Raw genomic sequence first — 10,044 nt, forward strand, 5'->3', positions numbered from 1 at the left:
GTAGTCCTTTGTCCAATATACAGAGATAGAAATAGAGATACACAATTCTAGCAAATCTTGTGTTCTTAAGAGAAGGTTTTTTGTTTTTTTTTATTATGAAAAAGTCTAGCTTATCTTTATCTTTTTTTTACAATTAGTGCTTTTTGAGTCCTACCTGAGACACCATCACCTAACCCCAAAATCACAAAGATTTTCTCTGATATTTTCTTCTTGAAGTTTATATACTCAAAGCCATAGGCAAATATCAAAAATATTATGCTCAATTAAAGGAGACAAAAATGAGTACATATTCTATGATTCAATCTATATCCATTTCTAGAACAGGAAAAACTAATCAACAGGGAAATAAAGCAGATCAAGCAGAAGGGAACTTTTTAGGGCAATGGAAATAGTCTAGATCTTGATTGCAGTGGTGGTTACATAGGTATACTTGTCAACACACAACAGTACTTAAAATGGATGCATTTTGGGACAGAATGGACTCCAGGAATAAACCCAGCCTTATATGGTCAATTAATCTTCCACAAAGGAAGCAAAAATATACAAAGGGGAAAAGACAGTCTTTTCAATAAATGGATAGCCACATGCAAAAGAAAGAAACTAACTCAATTTTTGTATACCATATACAAATATAAACTCAAAATGGATTAAAGACTTAAATGTAAGACCAGAAACCATAAAACTCCTAGAAGAAAACATAGGCAGTAAGCTCTTAGACATTGGCCTGAGCATTATTTTTGGATCTGTCTCCTTAAACGAGGGCAACAAAAACAAAAATAAACAAATGGGACTTCATCAAACTAAGAAGCTTTTGCAAAGAACAGAAAACCATCAAAAAAATGAAAAGACAACTTACTCAGAAGATATTTACAAATGATATAACAAATAAGGTGTTAATATCCAAAATATATAAGAAATACACAATTCAGTATCAAACAAACAAACAATCCAATTAAAAAATGGGCAGAGGACCTGAATAGACATTTCTTCTCCAAAGAAGACATACAGATGGCCAAGAGACACATGAAAAGATGTGTCTTTTCACTAAGATCACAAGTCATAAGGGAAATGCAAATCCAAACCACAATGAGATATTATTTCACACCTGTCGAAATGACTGTTGTCAAAAAGACAAGCAATAACAAGTGCTGGCAAGAATGTGGAGAAAACGCAACTCTTAGGCACTGTTGTTGGGAATGTAAAATGGCACAGCTGCTATGGAAACAATATAGAGGTTCCTCAAAAAATTAAAAGTAGAACTACCAGGTGATCCAGCAATTACCCTTCTGGATATTTATCCAAAGAAAGTGAAAACACCAATTTGAAAAGAAATATGCACCCCTATGTTCACTGGAACATTATTTACAATAGTCAAGATACAGACGCTACGTAAGTGTCCATCAAGAGATGAATGAGCGCACACACGCGCGCATGCGCACACACGCACACATGCACTGGAGTATTACTCAGTCATAAGAAAAGAACGAAGTTTTGCCACTTGTGACAACATGGATGGACCTAGAGGGAATTATACCAGGTGAAATAAACCAGACAAAGACAAACACCATACAGTTCCACTTATATGTGGAATATAAAAAACAAAACAAATAAACAACAACAAAAAAACAGAAACAGACTCATAAATAGGGAGAACAATCTAGTGGTTGCCAGAGGTGAGGGGATGGGCAAAATAGGGAAATGGGATTAAAAGGTACAAACTTCCAGTTATAAAACAAATAAAACAGAGGGATAAATGTACAAAATAGGGAATATATGTAATAACTTTGCTTGGTGACAGAGAATAGCTAGATTTGACATGGTTATCACTTTGTAACATATATAAATGTTGAATCACTATACTGTACACCTGAAACTAATATAATATTATATGCCAGCTACACTTTAATAAAAGAAAAAAATGGATATACTCTATTATATAGAAAACATACCTCAACAAATTTGATTTTAAAAATTTTAATGGGAGTTTGTTAGAAATACCGGCGACCACACAGTCCTATGGGATAGGATTTAGGGGATAAGCAAGACTTTACTGTGCCTAAGGCACAAATACTAACCTTGGAGCATATATAATTTCTTAAATAAATATCACCTTATTCTAAATTCATTAATGCCATAGAGTCTTTCCAAGACAGTGGCATTACTCAAACAAGTCGGACTAGTCCCTGAATAGAGGTAGCAACTGACATGTACCTTCAGTCCAGGAAGGATTTTTAAAAAGGAGAGAGGGGGTCCTGGATGTTGCGGTTGGTTAAGTGTCTGACTCTTGGTTTTAGCTCAGGTCAGGCTCAGGTCGTGATCTCAGGGTCGTGAGATCAAGCCTTCTGTCGGGCTCTGTGTTCAGCGTGGAGTCTGCTTGAGATTCTCTGTCCCTCTCCCTCTGCCCATCCCGCTCATGCTCTCTCTCTCTCTCTCTCTAAAATAAATAAATAAATTTTTAAAAAAATAAAAAGGAGAGAGAGGGAAGGATGGAAAGGTAAGAAAGGGAAATGTGCCAATGTTCTCCCTTGGCCCAGAGACTCTGTGAAGCTAAATTTGCAATTTTCTCAGGAAAGGGAAAGCATATGCCACTGAAGATGAAGGTTTTTCTCATATAGCAGCAGTTTATGTTTCAAAAGAAAAAAACAAATGGGACACAGTGAGAAATAAATCATTATGCTTTGAAATTTTAAGGGAAATTCACAAGTAGTATTATAGAATTTTATAGCTAGAAAACACTCTCTGTAACATATAGTCCAAGCTACTTAAAATACAGACTAAATAAACAAGCCTTGGAGAATGTGAGGCTTGTTTAGTCATATAACTAGTTAGTCAGTTGAAAACCTCGAGGAAGAACTGAGGTGTCCTGATTCCTGATTTGGTGCTTTTATAAAATTACAATCTCTAGCCCAGTGCTCCGCACAGAGCAGATATTTAGAAAAATGAAAAACAAAAAACCTGTTGAATAAATTCACGCTAGGTAATAGGATAAAAAAAAATACAAAGAAAGCATAAGTGAATACTGAGATAAATTTAGATGCAAACATTATCCCCAACAAGTTCTGTATATACTTCTTTATGCTATTTCTGCATATTATGGGAGGGGGGAGCGTATTTTATGGAATTACTCTGGCCAGTATCAATGCCTAAAGAAAGAAAATGAAGACAAGTGATAAACTCTCAAGAATTATGGGATCCCCTTTCCCAGAAATAACTGAAGACTATTATCTCTCTCCAAGATAGTTAAGAAGGATTTCTAACTTTTTACTGAAAGATGTATTAATGATATTTAACAACAGCTTTCAGGCCTTTGAATTTAAGATAAACTTGTGAAAGTGGATTCGTACCAAATCTTCATCTAATCACAATTAAAATCAGATGAGAATATCAGATCCTTTACTCATTTATGGAATCACTGTGGTTTCTGGTTATGTTGTGGGAGAACCGACATATCTCTATCAGGAGTTCATGACTTTGGCTGTGAAACATCAAGGTACTATAAAAAAGATCTTGGATTTACTGCAGATATGTAATGAACAACATAAGCCCAATTTAGACAACATTAACATACCAGAAATGTCCTTTTAATTTTCAGTTATGATTCTACAGTCCTTAGGATCTTATAACGTTATTTATTTTACCTCATCCCTGGTGGCATGTCCATTATTTTAAGGTAGGAATGTTGAAGCAAGCTGGGTTATTACTTGATTTGGATCTTGATCCCAATCAGGCAGCTCCCACAGGTGCTATATTACTTGGTTCCCCCCCAAAAGGCAAATAAACAAAATAGCAAGATACTGAAAGATAGCAAAATAATGCAAAACCAACATCTGATTTTACATACGTGTTTTTTAATCTGATCTAGTTTTGAAGAATGTTAACTGAAATATATGTGCATGTGCGTGTACACTTCTAAACAAGTAAAATGTGGATTGAATTAGCATGACAGAAAAAAAATAGAGAAAACCCCTTTCAGCTCAATAGATGAAACAAAATAAACTCATTTTATCTCATCTTTATTCCACTTCTCCATCTGGTCACCACCTTAACTTACAGGGGAAGACAACTGCTTATTTCACTCCTGTTAATGCACACTGTCTTCACAACTGAAAAATAATAGTCTAAGAGTTGTACATGCAGATACAGCCTTGAAATAAAAAGGAACAAAAGCCCTATAAAATTAAGCTTTATAAAATCAGACTATCACTTTGTGTTTTTTAATAATGTGTTACAGGTAATAATCTCAAATCTCAAAGAGTTGTAGAATGCGTATTTGTGGTTGAATTAGAATTCATCTACAAGGTAAAAATTCACTTACGAGGAAAATAAAAATGTCTAAAAGTAAAGTCTGTCAAAAATCACTGGTGCTTTAATATGGAACTGACTAAAAGTCATACATTTGAAAATGTTTTATTTAGGTCTGCTGAATCTTTAAAACATCAAAATACTGAGAATAAACCTCAAAATAGAAAATAAAAATGCTACAGTCTCTGGTCTGTTAGACTGCTAGCTTTTGGAAATACATTTATGTTTATAACTACATATCATAATATTCATAAGAACATTTTCTGTATTATTAAAACTATGAAAATATAAATATAAGGAGCATTTTACTATTTTGGATAAAGCAATCAAATTGCGTCAATCTACTAAAAATGGATTAAACATGAGCACTATAAATACTAACACTTTGAACTTGCAGGTAAAATTTTCTGAAAATCTTTTCATTTTTTTTCTGACAAAATAACACAATTCATATCACTTATGCTGTTGGGTAACTGCTTCATGGATATATATTTCAAAATAGTTAATGACACCAACCAAAAATAGAAGTGCACCAACAGACGTAGCCAAGAAGCCATGGCACCCCATGCGTGCAGTGCAGATATTTAACTTGCTCAGTGCACATTCCCAAACAGACCCTCTGCTGTCATCACAGCTTTGTCTCCCAGGAAAACACTTGAAATAGCATAATCCATACAGAACCATTAATAATCTTGAACACCAAAAAAAGGGAGGGGGTTGTTGTTATTAGGAAAAGTCAACAATGAAATAAAAATAAAGTTTCTGGAGATACAATTACCCTAAAATTACCAGCTTCATATGTGTCAAAATAAAATAATCCTGGAAATTATTCTCCAAGATACAGTGCTGGAATATTCTTGGGTTAAGGCAAAACAAGAGAGAGTTGTGATAATCACAATATTGAGCCTTTGTTGTTTAGAAAGGTCAAGTTTACCCTCTGCCTTGAAATTTAAAGAAAAGAGATTAAAAAAAAAAAAAAAAACAAAAACAGTCTGCGTCCTCACTGTGACCTGGAACCTTGGATTCTGTGCCTTGGGATCCGGCTTTGGGTGGGAACTAATACAAACTCCCTGGGTCCTGAACATTCTATAATAAAATAGATCCTACACTACAACAAGTTGTCTCATCTCAAGGGATAGTGTAACTATACTGACTATATATGTTTAATACCTTTTAATAAACCCTCACCAAATATTCCAGTAAAGTCTTTCCAAACACACCTTGCTGCTTCTTCTCTTTCTGCTTTTGTTCCAGCTGTGGTACCTACACTGCATGAAACCCTTCTCAGGAGTATCTGTCCAAGCTCCAGAGGTACTCCTGAATATAATCTTTCCCCAGCCACAAAAACATCTGTCCTGTTTGGAATTCCTCTAGCACTTACTTGCTCCTCACTTCTTTCTAGTACATAATCATATGTTGTCTTGGATTGTTTTAAAATCATTTCTCCAGATTACAATAATGTTTACCCAATACACACATTGTTTGTACCAAGTACTGTGCTTAACACATTTAACTCTTAAAGCAATCCCATGAATCAGAGTCTACTAAAATTCCCATTTTGTTGATGAAGAAAAAGAATTAAATAGTAAGCAAGGGTACAACACTCTCTACGACTTAAGTAAAGCATGCACTTAAATCTAAAGCTCTCTCCAAAGATCTTGTTTGACGTTGTGAAACATGACCTCATGCAAATGCCTTTCTCCTCAACCAGACTGTAAGTTAAGGTCAAAGAGAGTGGTATCTTTTACTTCCTTCCAGTACCTCATACCATAGGGTTGGAGAGCTCTGAGTGAGGGAGGCATGGAGAATGTACCCAGAATATTTCCTACAGCATCCACTAAATGTTCTGTTGGGCCTTTATCTGTACCCTACATTCTTAAAGGTCCAGTCAACTAAAGGCAGAAGCTTCCAGAAATGAAATTCCTCAAAGGAAGTCGGTCTTTATCTGCAAACTGATTATGGTCAGAGTAGCTGGCTGCTTTTTGAAGATACTAGTTCCTCTTCTATTTTATATTTTATTAATTGTACTCATCTTTCTCAAAATCTTACTGTAAACAGATGTCATTTTACCTTCTATTTTTTAATAAACTTGCATATTTTGTTTTCACTAAGTGGACAAATGTTTACAAAGGAGACAAATAAAAGGTAACTTTCTTTCCATAGTAAGCACATTATTAAAAACTGAGATACACACTCACATCACTCTGTGTAGCAAAACTGCAATAAGAAAGAGCAGGGCTGACCGAGGGGCTGCCTCCTCCACACACTCTCAACTATGAAGCCCCACCAAGAAAGAGCAGTGGAGATTTTGGAAGGGGAAAAGCCATTTGAGAGTAAATTAGAATAAAACTAACGTTATTTTATTCATATACAATTACTACCAAAGTCTTTCATTAGCTTCGTGGCATTCCAGGAAAAGGAACAACAACAATACAAAAACACTCCCATCTACAATTGTGTTCACTTTTAAATAATGTAACCACTCAAATACAGACAGGGTTGACTGCAATTCTGCATCAGGATGTTGGTAATACTGATAATTCAACCAAGCTTCTGCCACATGTCCTAAGAGTCAGCCAAGCCGTTAATGGAATTGCATTCCTATCAAGGGGAGTTTAGGCAGGGGGTAGGTCCATCATTCCTAATGACACCTACTTCCCCAAAACTGATTCAGATGATTAACTGTGTCAGCTCTTCACCAAATCAGCACTCAATCACTTTGCAAGGTAATTCTCTTCATCTCAACTCCTACTTTACATTCCCATAAAATGCAAAAATGCATATTGCACTACTGACATAAAATAATTTAAATGAAAAGAAAGAAATCAATAATTTGCTCCACAGCACAGCATCTTACTGTCAGCTTCACTGAATCCACCATTAATTTCAGTTCCTCCCCACATACTCATTAAACATAAAATACAGCTATTCTATGGATATTAAGGTTTTTGGTTTTTGTTGCCTTTTTTTAAAAAGAGAATATAGATATGGCAAAATACAAGCTTCCCAATACTCCATTTCTGATTTATACTTTTATTGTTTGTTGGAGCTTTCTAAAATGATGAATACACTAAACATTCTGAGGCATGGTTGTCCCACCACGTATAAATAAACTTTTCAGCAGCAATGCTTGCAAAAAGGAAGACAGAAAAATTACTGTTAATATATAATGGAAGGCGTTAGAATGCAAGCTAAAGAAAGCAAAGTGAAATATATCATTTAGTGAAACTAAGTGGTACAAAACCAAGTGAAATTTTAAATTGTTAATAATGGTCCCAGAGCTAATTCAACTTTTCCATTGGTGTAAACCACAAACACAATTACACAGTATGTTTCTCTTCAAAGATCTTTACAATTCCTGTAAGGTGGATGAGAAGGGCTAAGAATATCTGTTAAAGGCTATAACGCGACTAATGTTATTAAAAATAGTATATTTATAAGCCTGTGAAGTATAACCTCATTACTCCAAAAACTATCTATCCATTGTCCTCCTTTAGAAGTTAACACATAATGAACAAAAGTGCATCTCTGCCATCCTTCTGCTCCGTTTTCCCAGATCAATCTACCTCAGTGTTTGTATGCTGACCAAAACATTCCATAAATAATGCTATGGGGCACACGCATTAAAGTTTAGAGAGTTTCTGCCTTTGAAGGAGATAGTGACAGGACTAAGGACACACGGGTTCAATTCCAAGACAAATATTAGGCGGGTGGTTTGAAAATATCAATCAAAAGAGGCCTAGGGGAAAAGGATACAAGCGTCCACTGCCACCACCCTTCTTTTCCCCTCCCCTCTTCCTCTCTTGTTCTCTTCCTCTCTTTTCTTCTTTCCTTGTGGTTTCTCACAGAGACTATCAAAGCAGGAAAGCTGCTAATTTAAAATTAGTGAGACACACGCTGGGAATATGTAATTCCCAGGAGGAAAAAAGAAACTGCTAAAAGGGGGTGTGGGGGGTTGTTGGCAACATGTTTAAGTGACAATCCTCCCCACCCCCACCCCTAATACTGCACAAATCCACAGATTCTTCTTCGACCCTCTTCTCCTTCCAGGTCCCAGTACTCTATCCAACTTGACCCTTAATACAAATAATGTAGGGACCTGCAGGGCATCCGCTGTGCAAGAGTGTATCTCTCAGTATATGTGCCCAATTTTCTGAAGCCCCTGAATCCGGACAGTTGTAGCAAGCAAGGGATCTCCCACCGGGAAAGGGGTGAAGAAAGGGGGGGAAAGAGGAAAGGATGCAGAGCTGCTCTCTAGGGCGAGTGGCTGAAAGGAAGAGAGGAAAGAAAGAAAGGGTGGGAAGGAAGTGGGGCTGGAAGAGAGGAAGAAAGGGATGAAAGAAAGGCTGGAAGAGAGAAAGGAGGGGAGAGGAGAGGAGAGAGGGATGTTGGGAAGGATGAGGGCGGGAGGGTTGGGAGCGAGGAGGGAGGGGAGGATGGAGAGGATGGGAGGGAGGTAGGGTGGGAGGGAGGCAGGCAAGGATGGAGGATGCTCTGCCCAAGACTCACCTCTGTGGGTCGGTGGGAGTTTCTCGCCTCCTCCTCTTTCTCGCCCGTTCCCAACAGCTGGAGGGGTAATCACAGAAGGGACTGGAGAGGCGGCGGCGGGGACGAGGGCAGCAGCTGCTGCAGCAGCCTCTGGCCGAGGTGCGGTGCCTCCTGCTCCGCCCGCCAGCCCGGGTCTCCGCCTTACTCAGGGCTGGAAGCGAAGCCGCTCCCCCCTCCCCCCGCCCGCCCCGCGTCCTGCCCAAGCGCGAGCGGCAGCTGCCCGGATCGCCGCTAGGGGAGGTGGCCAATGCGCAAGCGCGGCCGCTTGCTCGCTCGCGCGCCCCCCGTGGTCCCCGTGGCTCCGCGGGGCTGGGGGAGGCCCGGGGTAGGGGGGGACGCGGGCGCGCGCGGCCTAGGGAACGCCGAGCGGGAGGGGCAGGGGCGGAGCTGGGGAGGCGAGGCTAGCTCCGAGCCGCAGGTGGGGGGAGGGGATGGCGGCGAAGGGGCACCGCCGAAGGGCGCAGGTGCCGTGTCCATGACAACCGCGTTAGCCTCGGGGCGGGGACCCGGAGCTGAGTGGCCGGAAGCCGCGAGGACCGGTTTCTGAGACACCGTGCGGGAGAGGTCCTGGGGCGGTGGGTGGGGGGCAGGAAGGAACGGGGGTTGCCGAGTAGGAAGAAAGGGTGAGCCCGAGAGGGCAGAGACACGTGGCAGGAGGAGGGCTGGGCCTAAGTGCAGGATGGTGGAGACTGATACGGGAGGTAGGTTTGTTGGGACCTGGCGTACCAAAGGGAGGAGGATCAGGACTTTAAAATAGGACCTGGAAGAGGATTGAAGTGTTAAAATAAATGCAACATTTGCTCATTTCACGAGCCTTTGTTGAGTGCTGTGTATGTGGAAGGCATTCTAATTCTTTTACTGATGCAAAGAATATTACTAAGCCCCCAATTTGCACCAGCCACTCTACTTAAGCATTTCAAGATATCAAAAAATGTTTACTATCCGGTGTTTGTCCTCGCGGAGGCTATACTTTAGTTGGGAAATTTACATAGAGATCATAGGGAGTTTATGCTCTGCCCATCACCATCAACTGGGGCTGGAATGTAACTGTTACAGAAATGCTAGAAATGAAGAAGATACAAGCTACTCAGTTACTGTTATCTTTGTTCTGCTACAATACCAAGTGACTTTTTTTTTTTTTTTTTTTTTTAATCAAGAGAGAAGAATAAAGACAAAATCTATGGCAGTTTGGTC

At 39.2% G+C, this 10,044-nt stretch overlaps 1 protein-coding gene across 1 annotated transcript in view; it reads right to left on the reverse strand.

Annotated features, from left to right (window-relative positions):
* The window catches only part of CTNNA2 (catenin alpha 2), a 1,077,601-nt gene extending 1,068,411 nt beyond the window's left edge, over positions 1 to 9,190 (reverse strand). Inside the window, exon 1 of the mRNA XM_032410576.1 lies at positions 8,812 to 9,190. The gene's annotated coding sequence lies outside the window, so the exon portion shown is untranslated. The remainder of the gene's footprint in view (positions 1 to 8,811) is intronic.
* Positions 9,191 to 10,044: the final 854 nt, after the last annotated feature.

The sequence above is a fragment of the Phoca vitulina genome, unplaced genomic scaffold (genome assembly GCF_004348235.1).
Source record: "Phoca vitulina isolate PV1807 unplaced genomic scaffold, GSC_HSeal_1.0 scaffold12, whole genome shotgun sequence".
Lineage (NCBI taxonomy): Eukaryota > Metazoa > Chordata > Mammalia > Carnivora > Phocidae > Phoca > Phoca vitulina.